The sequence below is a fragment of the Mastigoproctus giganteus genome, chromosome 8, assembly GCF_048544385.1.
Source record: "Mastigoproctus giganteus isolate SK-2022 chromosome 8, ASM4854438v1, whole genome shotgun sequence".
NCBI lineage: Eukaryota > Metazoa > Arthropoda > Arachnida > Uropygi > Thelyphonidae > Mastigoproctus > Mastigoproctus giganteus.
In genome coordinates this window covers 142,746,859-142,764,799 of record NC_143582.1, presented here as the reverse complement: position 1 = coordinate 142,764,799, position 17,941 = coordinate 142,746,859, and the positions used below count along the sequence as shown (strand labels likewise).

General features: G+C 40.0%; 1 long non-coding RNA gene across 1 annotated transcript; it reads right to left on the bottom strand.

Moving 5' to 3' along the window:
• Window positions 1-1,109: 1,109 nt before the first annotated feature.
• Window positions 1,110-4,615, bottom strand: LOC150081871 (uncharacterized). The gene is made up of 2 exons (XR_016547295.1): window positions 4,367-4,615; window positions 1,110-1,315 (listed from the first exon to the last, which is right to left on the bottom strand). It is a non-coding gene; the product is annotated as an uncharacterized LOC150081871 (long non-coding RNA).
• Between the last annotated feature and the right edge of the window lie 13,326 nt (window positions 4,616-17,941).

Below are 17,941 nucleotides of genomic sequence, written 5' to 3'. Positions count from 1 at the left end.
CCTTAGTTTAACTTAAAGATGTAACAAACACAAGGTTGTATGTAATTCTTGCTGTTCAGTACACATTTAGCTGTGCATAACTTGCTATATGGGTAGTTTGTCTTGCCTCAGCTTAGGCTACAGCAATTGTTTTTTTTTTTTTTCCTCCCTTCAAATAATAATAAAAAGATGCATATGTTATCTTCAAAAGTACACCAATTATGCTTTATGCTAAATTGTTGGAATTAAAAAAAAAAAAAACACCCATGAGGAAAAAAGGCAGCTAATTATGCAAAACCTAAATAGTAGCAATTAAATCAATTTTAACATAAAATTGAACAATTTAAATTCCTATACAAGTGTCCAGATGTTAAATAACCTGTCAATAAATAAACAAATAACAAGATCATAATACCACGTCTGGAAGTCTCATTTTAGGAATGATGCAGATCTGTTGGAACAGGTGCATAGAAGAGCAAAGAGATCAGTGACGAGCAACAAAAAGAGTGCTCTTACCAGGAAACACTTCAGTTCTGAGAACTGCAGTGTCTTGGGACTAGGCATCTGCAAAGAGATCTGATTTAAATGTTTAAGGCTTCTAATGGATTGAATAAGCTTAATGCTGATGGAATCTTTCTCTTGCTCCAAATGTACACAAGAGGACATTCCATTTAAATATTTATCATTTTACATATTCGATTTAAATATTTATCTAATAAACTATTTAAAATTAAAAAGTTTTGAGTGTTATAAAAATTATGCAAAAATTTCTCCTGGTAGCCAACTGATCAATGATTTTCTAGTATGAAAGTGGGAGATAGGATATTTATGAATGGTACAAGACAATGCACTTTAGAGGCATGTTTTTAAGAAACTTAATGCAATCTGACTTAACTAATTTATATAAAGAATTAAATTTTCTAAATAAAGTTTACAAACTTTTTAAAATGTTATGGATCTTGTGAGAGCATAAGGAAGTTCCACATTTAATGTCATTCATTTAAATTTCTTAGAAATATAATACAAATTAATGTAATCCTGGTCCTATTCTGAAAGGAGGAGGTTTCTTTGTTTCTTTAGAAAGTTAGAAATTAATATAAACATCCATTAAACTTTTTCAGTTTTGCCACTTTATTGAGTGTTGATTATACAATCAAGCAATATTTTTCTAATATGCACAAGACTTCATCTAAGTAGTATCTAATCATAAATGGACTAATGAGAAGGAGAGAGAGAAAGGAAGGGCATATATAAATATGCATTCACTTGAAATCTGTTCCATCTGAAGAAAATGGTGGTAAGTTGCATAATCGTGCAGTCCCTACTGCAGCCAAGCCTATAAACAAAGTTCAGCTTCATTATTTTCTTGGTTATTTCCAATTGTAATAATGAAAAACAAGAAAACTGATAACAGAAAATTAATATTTCTTCATCTTAACATTTTTTATTTTAATGAAATGGCTAATTTCTTTTTGAAAGCATTTTGTGTGACTTTCATATTTCAAGTAAGGAATTTAGTAATCATCAGTTTATAATGCTTCCCCTCTTTTAGGTATTTGGTTCATGTAAAAAAAAAGTTTTTTTTTTTTTACATTTCTTTAAGAGAATTTAAATGATTTATTAAACAAGGCAAGTGAGTTTATGGTGAAAGCCATATGCCACAAGAGGCATACACTGTAATTGCAGCATCTGGAGACTAGGCACCCCCAAGGTGATCTGATTGAGATGTTTAAGTCTTTGAATGGATGGACTGAGCAAGCCCAATGCTGATGGCATTCTTGCATGTGTTTGAATTTATGTCCCCTCATGTTTGCACAGCAACATGAGGGGGTATAAATTCAAATTTATGCCCCATAATGTGTGCAGAGGTTTTCATTCAGTCAGTGGTTGATTGATTGTTGGAAAAAAAAAAAAAAACTTCCATCTGGTGTTGTGGAAACTGACAACTTAAGTTGAAGGAAGAATTTGACAAATTGGAGGTGTAGACAGGTGATGTGGGAAGGTTTTTTTTTTTTTGCTGATGCTTTATAAGCTTGCTTTCTTGCATCATATGCCACTACTATTATTAATAGTACATGAAGAGTACAGCCTCATTCAGCATTGATCAAACTAAATTTGTTATTGGGTGTATTAATCTTATGTTGTGGAGGCACTCTGCCACAAGTTGCCTTGGTATTGGCTACTCGAAAATAAACTGCTCCAATGGATTAGTGCATTTTATTGCTGTTTTCTTTAAAGTGTGTGTTGCTACCCAGACCCATGTTTTCATCATTCTTGGGCTTCTACCATAAGTCCATTTGACCTGATTTTATTTACTTCACTGTCTTGCATCCAACATTGTGGATATTTCCCACCACGAATGTATTTTTCATATCATTACCATAAAACAAAACAGCAATATCTGCCCACCAGTAGGATCCCAATATATATAAAAAAAAAAAAAAAAACCCGAAACCCAAGTCTGTGTAATGGCACACATTTTAAATAAAACAGTGATATACTTCTCCAACAGTGCAGTGCAATACCATGGAAACTCATGCAAAGTGCCTATACAATATGAGATCAATCCACTCAGTAGAAAAACTTAGTTTGCCCAATGGTACACAACAAGTGAGGCTATGCCCTCCATGTACAATGGCTTCATTTGCTAACAGCACAGATAAAAATGCTCGCTCCAGTCAGGAATCAAAATTCTGCATACAATAAATGATCATGTATTGTATTCTACTGTAGTAGTCATATGCCAAAACAGCAAGGGACACAGTTTTATGCTTAATTATCATAAAATGAAACTTAAATGACAGGTAAGGCTACACACACATTCCTTCCCCCCCACCAGAAATTTACACCACTTCCCTCAAAACTAAATTACTGCATAAATGGGAAAAAAAAGTAAACAAAGATATTAGTAGGACAAATGAATGCAAGAACGCAAGCTTATAACAGCATCCACAATTTGCAGAGCTGAAGCATTTCTTGGTATGAGCACCCCTTTATTCCCCCTCACCAATCTTGTTGCCCTTCTTTGTACCCATTCCAGGAGCACTACATCCTTGCAAAAATGAGACCTTTAGGCCTCTTTGTAGTATTTTTTCATGATGTGGCCTGATTGTCTTATAAAAGAGGACAATCACATCCTTATCCCTACTAGCAAAATTCCTGTATATCATCGACAAAACCCCCTGAGCAGCTGTCCTGGCAACCTGGTCTGCACCTGCTCAAAGAACTTCTATATCTGACTGCAAAATTACCGACGTATCTTTTTCATTTTCCATTCTAACCCAAGTGCAGTACCACACAGTTGGTACTTTGGCTGCACCAGACCAAAAAAAAAAAAAAAAAAATTCCCAAGTTACCCTGAGTGAGTGAGTGAGAGTCAGAAGTAGAAGGGAATCACCAAGAAAGAGAATGATGATGTCTTCTGCTACTCAATCATCCCTTTATCCATGGCAGTAACTTTCCCTCAATATCACACTTTTTCTAATTCGTACAGCAGTCTTTCATACAAAAGAGTATCAAAAGCTTTCCTGAAATCCAAGCATATGATATCAAAATTATTTGTTGCATCCAGTTCATCACATGCTAGTATGACATCCCTTCAAATTGGTCACACAACATTTCCCCTTAACAAATCCATGTTGCAAGTGATGTGTAACTGCACTCCTGTCTAGGTTGTCCTGCATTATTTCTTTAACCACTGACTCCATTATTTTCACTGGTAAGATAAGCTGATAGGTCTGTAATTACTCATGTCACTCTTTGTCCTCCCTTTTTGAATTGGGGATACACTCGCCCATTTTCAGTCCACATGGACTTTACCTGAATCTAAGGATGTTTCCCTTAATGTATTTGGATGAATCCCATCCACCCCAAGTGCCTTTCTTATGTTTGACGCCAACAATTTCTCTTCCACTTTCCTCCCAGTATCACAAAATTATTTATCTCCCTGTTTGTATTCCTTTACTTGCAAATATGACTAGTACACAAGATAAAAGTTATAGTATTTGCTACAAGGACTGAACTCCAGATTATGGATAAACTTTGTCACCGCGTTGCGGGAAATCCCAAATTCGGGACGGATTCAAGCAAAAGAAGCGTGGGTTTTTAAAGATTTTGCGTTTTATTGGCGCATTAGCAACTAAGGCTACTTCCTCGGGAGGCGTACCCATAACCTGGAGATTTACCGCTACAAGTATCAACAGTTTCATAAATTGGCATTTATAAATTTCGCTATCACTACGATCCGAAAGAACAAGAAATTCAGGAGAGGTAGCAATCTCCTCTGGGTTTTGTTTTGTATAAAATCTCTACACCCCGAACCGAAACTTTACTTTCCAAAGCATATGGCGTTACGAAATTAGATAGGCGAGTGGCTAATAAAACTTACTTCCGCTGAATATATATGATAACATTCGGCTGAAAGTCTGCTTAGCATTTCTACCATTGTGGATTACGTACACAGCTGCAGCAATAAGACCAAATCCTCCAACAAGACGACAAGAAATACAATCACTCCTAACCGTTTTTTCACCCCTATCCTTTACTTCCGAAGTTGCCGCCATGCGACACAAATATTGTCATGAAAATAATGAATCATACGCCACCTTTTAAATTTTACATTCAACCAGTGACTACGGATATACTAAAAAAAAAAAATAAATAAATAAAAAAAAAAAAATAAATAAATAAAAAAAAAAAAAAATAAATAAATAAAATATCAATCACACGCCACCTTTTAATTTTACATTAGAAGAGGCATATGATGCAAGAAAGCAAGCTTATATAGCATCAGCCAAAAAAAAAAAAAAAATTACAAAACAATTCCCTCTAAATATTTGTCCACTTCCTCCTTAAATTTATTTAATATATCAACTTCCACAACGACAGATGGAAGTTTGTTCCAACGATTAACCACCCGCTGGCTAAAGGCAAATTTCCGCACATCTGTCTTTTCTCAATTTGAATTTATGCTCCCTTAGATTCGTAATCTGAACAAGTGGAAGAATCCCATCACAATTCAGCGTGCTCAACCCATTCAAGGTCTTATATACCGCAATCACATCACCTCGCAGGTGCCTAGTCTCCAGCCGCTGCACATTTGCAGAGCTTAATGCCTCTCTTGGTAAGAGGATCCCTTCATTCCCCTCACCAATCTTGTTGCCCCTATCTGTACACGCTCAACCAAATCTACATCCTTCCTAAAATGAGGCCTCCAGACCTGTACACAGTACTCAAGTCGTGGCCTAAAAATTGCCTTATACAGAGACACAATCACCTTCTTTTCACTGCTAGCAAAATTCCCATATATCATTGAAAAAACCGCATGACCTGCCCTGGCAGCCTGTCTGCATTGCTCAGAAAACCATATCTGACTGCACAATTACTCCCAGGTCTTTTTCATTTTCTACCATCTTAAGTGTAGTACCACACAGTCAGTACGTTTCTTTGGGGTTACTTCTACCCATATGCAGTACTTTGCATTTGTAAATGTTAAACTTCAGTTGCCACTTCTCAGTCCATTTGCCCAAAATTTTTCTAGATCCTGTTGCAGTAGCACACTGCCATTATTCTCATTAACAACCCTGCCAACCTTTGTATCATCTGCAAACTTTGACTCCAAGCCTGATATACCTTCCTCAATATCATTGATAAATATACAAAACAACAGTGGACCCAACAACGAACCCTGTGGGACTCCATTAATAACATAGTGCAGTCCTACATTAGTCCACGAAGAGCAGCACCCATTAATTTTTAACCTCTGTCTTCTCCCACTCAACCATTCTTTTATCCATTGTAGCAACTTACCATTAATACCATTTTGCTCCAATATCATTGAAAAGACACCATGAGCTACTCTTGCAGCCTTTTTGCACTGCTCAGAGAACTTCATATCTGACTGCACAATTACCCAGGTCCTTTTCATTCCCCACTACCCTGAGTGTAGTAACACCCAGTTGATATGTTACTCTGGGGTTACTGCTACCCATATGCTGTACTTTACATTAGTCAATGTCAAACTTCAGTTGCTACCTCTCAGCCCATCATTTCCAGATCCTGTTGCAGTAGCGTACTATCATTAGTGTCATTGACAACCCTACTAACCTTCGTATCGTTTGCAAACTTTGACACTAACCGTGATATACCTTTTTCTATATCACTGATAAATACAGAAAACAACAATAGGCTCAACACTGAGCTGTGGGGGATTTCACTAATAACATTAGTCCACAAAGAGCAGTGTCCATTGATTACCACTCTGTCGTCTCCCACACAAACATACCTTTAGCCATTTTGCCCTTAATGCCATACCACTCCACTTTGTACACCAGTCTTCCATTTGCAACAGTATCAAAAGCTTTACTGAAAACCAAGTACTGTATATGATATCAAAATAATTTTTTGCATCCAGTTCCTTTGTGACCCACATCGTAGTATCCAATCAAACTGGTCAAATAAGACGTCCCCTTAACAAACCCATGCTGTGGCTGAACTATTACCCTAGTCTTGGCTAATTGACCCTGCAATGCATCTTTAACCAGCGACTCCATTATTTTCTCCAGAACAGAAGCTAAACTAACAGGTCTGTAATTACTCGTGTCACCAATAGATCCCCCGTTGTAAATTGGGGATACAAATTTCAAACTATTATTATATTACGGCCATCCATAATTGTGTGTGTTCTCTAATGATATAAATAAATTTTCTGTTTATACTCCGGGGCGACCAAACGGTCAGAGGAGTTCGCAAGATAGACAGAATACTAGAAACAGCACCATATTCAGTAGTCACGGGCTTTAACCCCGGTCACTCAAGGCACGTGTACTTATGCACGAGCGCGCCTGACCACTAGGCTACGGTGACCTATGCCTGTTTTGCTGGACGAAAACACTCCTAGTATCGGGGGGGAATGAACATGCTATCTATGCCTGAGGTCCATTTGGACATCTCCAATTCATGACTACCCCCAATGAATCTAAGGATGCTCTCATAATTATGGCTAAGGGTTTGCTTACTTCCGTCGCTGCCTCCTTCAATATAACTAGATTGATCCATCCGCCCCAATGCATTTTTTTACGTTTACTCCGAAAATTTCTCCTCCACTTTGCTCTCCGTTATTAAAAAATCGGGGCTTACAGGGAAATCGGCATTTTGTATGTTATCAGACACCCAGTCTAAAACACTGATGGATCCAATATATTTCTATTTCAGAAGATTTAGAAATAAGTTCGGTTGGCCTGTCTCCCTAAAATCAACTCATGCACAACTTCTCAATGGTAAGAAAAGAAGACGACTCTTTATTGCAATGCTTAGAATGATAATTAACATAATAGTTGCAACAGCCCGTCACGGCACAGTAGACAGGGGTTAATAATGTACTACAGAGACATTACTGCCTCAAAAACCAAGATACACAAATAAATAATAGAATAATAAATAAGTGAAATAAAGTACAGGAGAAATAACTTCAGTATAATACCTATATAGAACATTAAGTGAGTGTACAACCATTTATTTCAAAATACATACAATAAGGAAATACATAAATATGTACATAGTTGGTTGGGTTAAAAATATGCATTGCTCAAGACTCAAATTATAATAGTAGTCCTGTACTCGAGATAGCATCTGCTGAGGAAGAAACCGGTCCGACAGATGAAGGCGTCCTTGCAGAGGACATAACTGGGGAATTGCTCATAGACGTGCTGCTGGGATCCTCCATGCACAGTTTTCCCAGAAGGAGATGAGATCGGTCATGAGTTTGACTGCTGTGACGAGCCTCCTTTCATTAATGAGCGACATGAGCCATAGGATGTTAAGTGCATTGGCCATACGGTGGTCCGGAGCTGGGGAGGCAGGCTATGTTTGTGGCACGCCCACCTGAGAAAACTGGTTTGGTGGTAGAGGGTGATACAGATGCCCAAATCTCTCCAGCATAGAGAAATGGCGGATACACTATTGTTGAAATGTATCTCATCATGGTGGATTTGTCTGTTACATGGAGCAGATGTTGCTTACATATCCAACGCAGTCTGGCGGGTTTTGTGAGGAGTACGTGTACATGCTGGCCGTAAAGAAGCTTTGGGTCGAATTCGATTTCTATGTCGACGTGGTGTTGGACAAAAGGGATGGAGCCTCCATCCCTTGGATAGATTTTTGTTGGCCGTTTCTTTAACGAGAAGACCATGATTTCTGACTTCTCGGGATTGATTCGTAGACCAAATGTTTTGAGGTAGATACATATTTGAGGAGTGGAGGTTAGCTCTTCTGAGATTTTGTGAGGGTCTTGGTTTGCCTTTATTGGCGCGAGTACCTTTAGATCGTCAGCATATAACAGGATATTTAACTTTTTGATTACCAGTGGAGTAATAAAGGCGGTGAAGAGGGGGCCAGATAGCACTGCCCCTTGCGAGACTCGAACTAAGATTACTTTGCAGCTGTGTTACATCACTTGGGTGGCAACGAACGTGTAGAGTGGTTCTCTTCAAATGCCTGGTCAGCATGAAGAGAAAAAGACCAAACCCTCCAGCACATGAGAATGACGAAACAAATGGGCCCTCAGTCCCCCAGCGGCTTTCACTCCCCCTCTTACGGCAGCGAGAGGATCAGAGTGGAAGCAAAGTTTGCTATGGGTACGACCAGGCTATCATGAACGGTAACTGAACTTGGCCTGTTACAAACAAAAGATTTCCTAGACTGCATGGAGAATGATTAATTGTAAAACTATATATTGTAGAGGCACAGTCTCATTGTGGCGGTTGACTTCATTCCTGACGCTTGAGATTTTTGTCATCTTTATCCAGTACATATCTTCTGGAAGATTGAAAAGCAGGATCTATAACTGTTGAGTACCTTTGACTGGGAGGATGACAAGGATCATTTATGATCTTCTGTGGCAGTGGTCTCTTGCAAGGTTGATATTTCAAGTTGAGCAAAGTCTCTTTGGTCCAGCTAATATTAATGGGCTTCGACAATCTTATTATGGCTGTTCATAAAAAAAAAAATCATCACCATTAAATTCTGATCAAATTTTCCGGAATTCGACTGCATGGCAATCAGTGTTTTATAGAGAAACAGTCTCATTGCTGCTGTTATTTTCCTGTTGATGCTACTGGCTTTATGATCTACTTTAATACGCCTCTTCTCGTGGAAGACTAAAGAAGTATTTCATTGCTGTGTATCTTGGAGCAGAAGAGACGAATATCAACATGCTTCCTGCAGCAGTAGTCTCATTATAACTACTTGTCACCGGCTATCCTTTTAAATGGATTTGTATATAGTTAAAGTTTTAACATTTAAATTTTCTTGCAATATCTTAAAAGTTAAGTTTAAGCAAGGTAAAAATCGAAATATTTCTGAGAAACATTATAGGTTAATTTACAGAGAGCTTTTTTTTTTTTTTTGCTGGCTCCCATGTTTGGGAACCTGGGAGTGGAATTGCTGGCGCCCACCGGTATTGCACTGTGTCCAGTGAGTGCGGCATTTTGTGCGTTTTAGCACCACACACACAATGATGAAGAGGTTAAATACAGTACCACCTGCGTGGATAAGGAAGATGAGCCACAATTTAATTGTTCTCGTCAGGTCAGATAGGAAAGGAAAAAAAAAACCTCCTATATTAGGGCCATCTGAGCACCACATCTACCAGTGTGCAATATGTCTTTAAATTGTATGGGTTCTCTAGTCGGTATTTCTGTTTTGTTGGCGAAAAGCAGAGTTTCCGCATGAAAATATAGATTGAGACCGACTGACTCAGCTGCGGAGTGCAAATCCCGCAAACCTTTTCTCGCGACATTGGAAGGATTCAAACCAGAGTCTTTTCTACCCAGCGATTCTAATCACTGTGCTACCGCTGCGAAGACTGTAACGGTAAGTAGAGCCGATTTAGATAAAGGAGAGATGTTATAATTAGATAACACTTGAGAGAGAAGTTCCATTAACGCACAGCAGAAGATAAGGAAACTGACACACTGAAAGCCCATCAAGTGCCATCTGGCGATTTGAACTAGGTGCCTAACCTAGTTCCCTATAAATCCCCTTGCCTAGGTCGGGGGAAGGATACGGGTTTCTGTCTCCTCCCTTCCCTTCTCCTGCCTTCCCCTTCTCCTGGTGGGACCTAGGCCTGCCGCACAGACTTTTTGGGGTGGCCTTCTCTCTCGTCCTCATACTTCTGTCTTCCTCCCCAGTCTTCAGCCTCCCTTCCCCACTTTGCCTAAACTGTCAGCATACACCCCACACAATGTCAAAATTCAACAATGTCCAAAATTAAACCGCATTAATATAAACCTCTTTCGGCCTACTTTTCCACTGTTTTTTGCCACCCCATTTTTAAAAATCTTTTTTTAAAATTAATTTTTTTTAGGTCCTAGCCACTGAAATCTCAGGAAATTAGGTGGCAGGACCTGCCAGAGTGAAAATTTAAAATTACTGGGTACCTGGTCTGCCTCCACGAGGCATAGTGTGGATAACGTCGGGCCTCAGCAGGGGTCTAGCGGCTAAATGGCCGGAAGAACAGCGATACACAACACTACACTTACAAAATCCATACACTTTTAAATCTCTAGCCTTTACAGTGAACTGTTACACCCACAATGAAAGCAACGTAGAGGTGGGAGAAACCCCAGGTGCCGTTAGACATGAACGCACTATATAACTAAATAGCACTTTGCTGGAAAGTCGATTTATAGAATCGCTGACAGCCTACACCATCTAAAGCTGACCTTCAGTGGTATTCATGAAATGAAAGTGTGATGATATTACCACTCTCCAACAACTTACAGGAAGACCCACATAGCAAGAGGGTTCTCAGAAGGATAGTATGACCATCTTGTAAAACGCCCCTGCAAACATCAGCCCAGTGTTTAAGGAATCAATAGGGCTTATTGTCAGCAGGAATATACTATATATTACACCCTACTATATACTAATATATAGTAGTATATTCCTACTATATAGTAGGAATATACTACTATATACTAATATATAGTAGTATATTCCTACTATATAGTAGGAATATACTACGCCCTCCATTTCTAGGGAAGATTGGCGGCACATGAGCCTGACATTAACGATAAACAGTGGTCTCATCTTTGTATGTTGCAAAAAATGCCGTAATTGATCTGCAGAGCAGTGGAAATCGGTTGTATGGACTGACGAACCTCTCTACACGCTATTCAGATCAGAGGACCATGTATGATTGTGCAGGATAGCTGGAAAACATCTATTGTCAGAGTGCATTGTACTAACAATGAAGTTCGGAAGGTGCGGAGTTATCGTTTGGATTGCTTCTCATGATATGTCCATCGGCAACCATAAATGTCGATGCCTATTTTAATATTTTTTACCGTTCCGTGCTTCTGTGGCAGTTCTTTAGCACAGACCCATATATTTTTTTTTTTTTGAACAGATTGATGTCCCATGTCATACTACCAGTGTTGGAGAAGGTTTCATGGACATGAATGTGCAAACATTGTTATGACCGATGCAGGATTCTGACTTCGACCATATGGATGTTACTGTTGTAGGGTTTTAGCAGATCAGTAACTTAGGCCAGTGGTCTCAAACTCAAATTGCATGCGGCCCGAATGCACGATCTGAAAGCAGCTGACGGGCCGGAATTTTTTTTTTTTTTTTAACAAAAAAAAAGTGAATATAAGCACCGTATTTACAACAAATACATAATTGAAATGTATTTGCGGGCTGTGTAAAATTGCTTCGGGGGGACGAATGCGGCCCGCCAGTTTGAGACCACTGACTTAGGCCATATTGCGCAGTGTATACAGGGTGATTCACTACCAGTGCGACAAACTTGCAGGAGGTGTAGGAGGCACAAAGACGAATCGGAATCACATAGCATTGCAGGATCCGAAATGCCTTCGTCATGCGGTAGAGGACGTTGAACGGGAGGTCGCGCGAACAGCGATCCCGCTGGAAGTCAGCATTTGCGATCCGGTTCCCGAGGCAGTAGGACTGACGAGTATTCAAACGTTGAACTGGCCGACCTGCACCTTGCATATGGAACTGCGGACTGGTAACGGGCGTGCCGCTCTGCGCTCGTACCAGGAACGTTTCCCGCACAGGCATGCTCCTCATCATACGATTTTCGCACGTGTGCACAGAAGGTTACGTGAGACTGGTGGTTTCACGAGAGGTACCATGATTCGAGAGCGAACGACGAGGACGCCAGACAATGAGGAGAATGTCCTACGTCTTGCAGAAGGCAATCCGAGTACGAGTACTCGAGCGATAGGCCAACGATTGGGTATTTCCCAATCCACTGTATGGAGGATACTGTCAACAAACCAAATGCGTTCATACCCTCTGCAACGCGTCCAATCATTGGAGCCTGTGGATTATCCACTCCGGAGGACTTTTGCTACTTGGTTTCTTCAACAGAAACGGTTCGCAAATGCTGACGTTCAGTGGGATCGCCGTTCACGCGACCTCCCGTTCAACGTCCTCTACCGCATGACGAAGGCATTTTGGACCCTGCAATGCTATGTGATTCCGATTCGTCTTTGTGCCCCCTACACCTCCTGCAAGTTTGTCTCACTGGTAGTGAATCACCTTGTATATATATGTCTGTAAATTGTGCGTGTTCAGTCTTTGATGTAACGTTTGCTGGACAAAAAACCCGAATTTCTGGGAGAAAAAACCATGCTACACTCGTCTGAAAAATGCTCAAAAATTCTTTGCGATATTCATAAGATTCGAACTCGCGTCTTTTCTTACCGGTATGGTACCCATGGAATGAACTGGAAAGTCTGGTTAAGGCCAGAACAACACATAATGGCAGCTCAAATGGTCACTGGTTTCCAGAAGGAATAGACGAGTGTACCTCATAAAATCTACGTTCGTTGGTGGAGCCTACCCAAGAGAGAGAGGGTGTATGGGTGTCAAATGACAAGAGAAGCAGACACGCAATTGAAGAGTGATAGTAACATTAATGTGAAACGGACATGTTTCTGGATTCTTTTTATAATATGAATTGCACATGATAAACGCTTACAGTTGAAATCACAGCTCTGTGTGCAGAACATGGATAGCAATGTGACTATTGATAAAATGATCGGTTCCATACTTTTAACCAAGATTAGGGACACTCCATATAGCGACCATTCTGGAATGAATTGCTGTGCCAATCACCTCAGTGATAATCATCTCATGCAGCATTAGTGGCAAATGATGCAAGAAGGCAAACTTAGACAGCGTCATAAAAAAAATAATAAAATAAATAAAAACACTTCCCATTTTACCTATTCATTCCCTCCAATTAGTATGTTTAGCTCTTCCTTTAATATATTTAAGCTATCAAGTTCCACAACAGAGAGAAGTCTGTTCCAGCAATCATCTAGCCTCTGGTTAAAAGCAAACTTCCACACATCTATATTGCAACCGTCCTTTCTCAATTTGAATTTATGCCCCCTCAATGTGTAGTCTCAGCAAGAGGAATAATCCCATCAGCACTGAGCTTGCTCAATCCATTCAAAGAATTGAACACGTAAATCAGACCACCTCACATCAGCCTAGTCACCAGACGAGACAATTTGCAGACCTGAAGCCATTCTTGGTAAGACTACCCCTTTGTTCTCCTCACCAATCTCTTTGCCCTTCACTGTACTGGTTCCAGCAGCTCTACATGCATGCATGTATGTAGACAGACCTGTATGCAGCATTGAAGTGTTGTCTGACAATTGCCTTATAATTGGGATAATTATCTCCTTATCCCTACTAGCAAAATTCCTGTGCATAATTGAAAAACTCCACGAGCTGCCCTGGCAGCCTGTATGAATTACTCAGAAAACTTTAGTATCTGACTGCACTATTACCCTAGACTTCTTTCATTTTCACTCCCCTCAGCGTAGAACCACACATTTGGTCCAGTATTCTGGGGGTTACTGCTCCCCTATGCAATACTCCATGTTAAACTTCGATGGCCATTTTTCAGCCCATCTGCCTAACTTTTCCAGATCGTGTTGCATTAGCATACTGTCATTAACCACCATGTAAACCTTTGCATCATCCTCAAACACCGATATGCCTTCATCAATATCACTGTTAAATAAAGAAAACAATGGGCCCAACACCAAATCCCGGGGAACTCCACTAATAACATTAGTCCACGAAGAGCAACGTCCATTAATTGCCAGTCTGTCTTCTACTATTCAATTCTCTCTCTCTCTCTCTCTCTCTATATATATATATATATATATATATATATATATATATATATATATATATATAGCAGCGACTTGCCTTTAATGCCACAACTTGTACAACAGTCTTTTATGAGCAACAGTATCTAAAGCTTTCCAGAAATTCAAGTATATGATACCAAAATTATTTTTTGCATCCAGTGCCTTTGTGACCACGTCGTAGTATCCGGTGAAATTGGATAATACGATGTTAGACAAGAATTCACCTTAAGAAATCCACCCATGCTATGTCTGAAATATAATTGCAGCCTTCTCTGGATGACTTTGCATTACTTCTTTAACGAGTGACTATTATTTTTCCTCGAACAGAAGTTAAACTAAAAAAAGGTCTGTAATTACCCGTGCCACCCTTTGAGAATTGGGGATATGTTCACATATCTCCAGCCCGCGGGGACCTCACCTGAATCTAAGGATGTTCTCCTCATTATGACTAAGGGTTTGTTTACTTTCTTTACTGCTTCCCTTAATATAATTGGATAGATCCCAAACATCCCTGGTACCCTTCTTATGTTCAACTTCAACAATTTCTCTTGTAAATTGCTTTGTTATTACAAAATCATATAGCTCCCTGTTAGAATTTGTTAAACTTCTTTCATTACCTTCCATAAAGAATTCCTTAAGTGAATGTAGACGCAAAATACTCAAATACTTTCCCAGCAACCTGAGCAGGATCATTAACAGTCGAACCATTGATATCAAATGGACCAATTTGATTCATCCATTTCCTTCTAGCGTTTACGTAAGTAAATAAGTATTTGCAGTTTTAATTTGCCACCTTCGCAAGATTTATCGCAATCTGCCTTCGCTTGCCCAACCTCCTTTGGGACTCCATTACCGCTAGTTGATTTCTACCATTAGCTTCTGTGTAGCCTAATTTATATACATCCCGTGCATTTTTATTATCTGCCACGAGTCTCATTAGTTAATTTGACATTCATTTAGCCCCATACATTGAAGAGTATTTTTAGTTGGTTTGAAAAGCCTAGTAGCTGCTATGATTACTTGTTTGAATGCTTTCCGTTTAGAATTTGCTAACGCCATCACTTGGTCCCACTGTATAGAATTTAAAATTGTCTCAGACCACTATAGTCACCCTTACAAAAGCAAATATATCTTTCCTTTACCCTTCATGGTAGTTACATCTTGAAGTAAATCCAAAATCAATACACTGATTACTGCCACCTAGTGGTTCTTTTTTCTGAAGATTCTTAATGCATGAATAATCACTGCTGATTATTAAATCAAGAGTATTGCTCCTTCTGGTTGCCTCTCGAACATGCTGCTGCTGGAGAAAACAGTCATCCAATAAATCCCAAAAAGTATTGCTAGTGTTTGATTGATCAACCCACAATTTCCATTCAATATCTAGAAAGTTAAAATACCCTATTATAAGACATCCTGACTTATTGCCCCACTATTTCTCTGTACATTTGTTAATTTTTACAAAAGTATTTGTCCATTCGTTTTACTTCAGAAAGTACGTTCAATGACGCTGTTCGATAGCTGTTCCAGTTATCCAGTATTCGATTAGAATAATTTCTAGCCGGCAAATTCGTCACTCAGCAAGTGACTTATCAGACTATGCCATCAAGTTTCCTCAGCAACAAAACTGACACTATTTCATTCATCTTTTCTTGAAGTAACTTGCCCCTTTGAACTACCTACGATGAAACTACCACACTGCCAGGGCAGACATCGCAGGAGTACTATCTGGTTGGTCTGACAGGGTAGCTACAGTGTGAAGGAACCATTCATTAATATCAGGGTAACTTAAACATTGTAGTTATGCCAATGAAACTACTTGTCTTGGACTATTCAGTTTCCATCCCATATCACATGCGATTTATTTGAAGAGAGAAAACCAATTTAACATTTTACGAACCATGGGCAGTTAATGCTCAGGCTTGAGTTAAAAAAAAAAAAAAAATTCATGGCAGTACAGAAACCAAGTTCTGACTAACGCTAGGCACACCAAACGGCGCAATTTAGTAACAACTTACACTGTGCTGCCACTTTATTAGGTAACCCCTGCTCTGCACACAAATGATTTGTCCCACAGCGTTGCAAGTCACATGATCACAGTTGTAGATATAAATGCAGCAGAACAATCTTTCTAGTATCAGTTAAGCGTACAAACAGTAGCAAGAATGGGGAAAAGGAGTTATCTAACGGACTTTGAACGTGGCATGGTAGTAGGCGCAAGACGTGCTGGACAAAGCATCTCTGAAACGGCAGTTCTCCTGAACTTTCCACGCTCCACAGTTTCAAGGGTGCATCGAGAATAATGCAACGAACAGAAAACATCCTCTCAACGGCACTCCTGTGAAAGAAAATCGCTTGTTGAAGAGAAAGGTCAGAGGAGGATGGCAAGAATTGTGCAAGCAAACAGACGGGCCACAATGTCGCACATCACGTCAGAATACAACCTTAGTGCGCAGAATAAAATATCGCAACGGACCACTAGTCGCACTCTGTCGCGAATGGGTTACAACAGCCGACAGCCACATCGCGTACCTTTGTTATCAATGAAGAACAAAAGGGCACGCCTCCTGTGGGCACAGCAACACCAGCAATGGACTATCGAGGATTTGAAAACAGTTTCTTGGTCTGACGAGTCGAAGTTCCTGTTGCATAATGTGATGGAAGGCTCAGAATTTGGCAAAAAAAAAACATGCATCCATAGACACGTCATGTCTGACGACTACTGTGCAATGGGGCAGTGTTACGTGTGGGGAATGTTTTCTTGGCACACGTTGGGTCCATTGATACCCATAGCATCTGAATATAACATCGTACCTAAACATCGTTGCTGACCAAGTGCATCCGTTCATGTTGACAGTTTATCCCCAGTCAGAGGGTTACTTCCAGCAGGATAATGTGCCAGTGCACAAGGCCCGAATCACTATGGAATGGTTCCAGGAACATAACAATGATTTTTTTTTTTTTTTGCTGCATTGGCCCGCTCAGTCCGCGGATTTCAATTTTATTGAACATCTTTTGGAGAGCTGGAAAGGGCTGTTCACTGCAGGCCTAAATCTCCGTCGAATCTCAAGGAACTGCGTGCCACACTCATGTCTGCTTGTTTGTTGTTTGGTTTTTAGGAGCATTAGCAACTAAGGCCATATTGCTCCGGGATATGCGGTGGTCGTCCCCTGACCTTTCCGCATCCTCCGTATTTGGTGGTGACTGGCTCGAACCTCGGTCTAATCAAGAAGCGTGTGCTACGCACTACTGCTACCTTCCCACCTGGCTACGGAGGCGCCACTCATGTCTGCATGGTACTCCATTCCTGCACAACGTTTTCAGCATCTTGTTCAATCCATACCTAGGCAAATTCAAGCTGTTTTTAAGGCTAAAGGAAGGCTCAACAAGTTACTAGGTAGGTGTACCTAATAAAATGGCTGCACAGTGTATTTGCCTATGTTTAATCTAATAGGAAAAGTAAAACTATTATATTTAGGCAACTCGAATAATTAAATTCATCTGCCGTGCTGTGTCTTGGCTGTTAATTGCGTGTGTTCTATGGTCGATTTGTCTGTTTGCTGGACGAAAAATCCCAGTTTCTGGGAGAAAAACCTTGCTATCTACGCCTGAGACCGACTAACTCAGCCACGGAGTGAAAAAAGCCCATTAAAGTTCCTCGCGTCATCGACGGGATTCGAACCCAGGTCTTTTCCACCCAGTGTGGGGAGGACGGTGACGATACCACTGTGCTACCCACGCAGACAATAGAAAAAGAGTAAAAA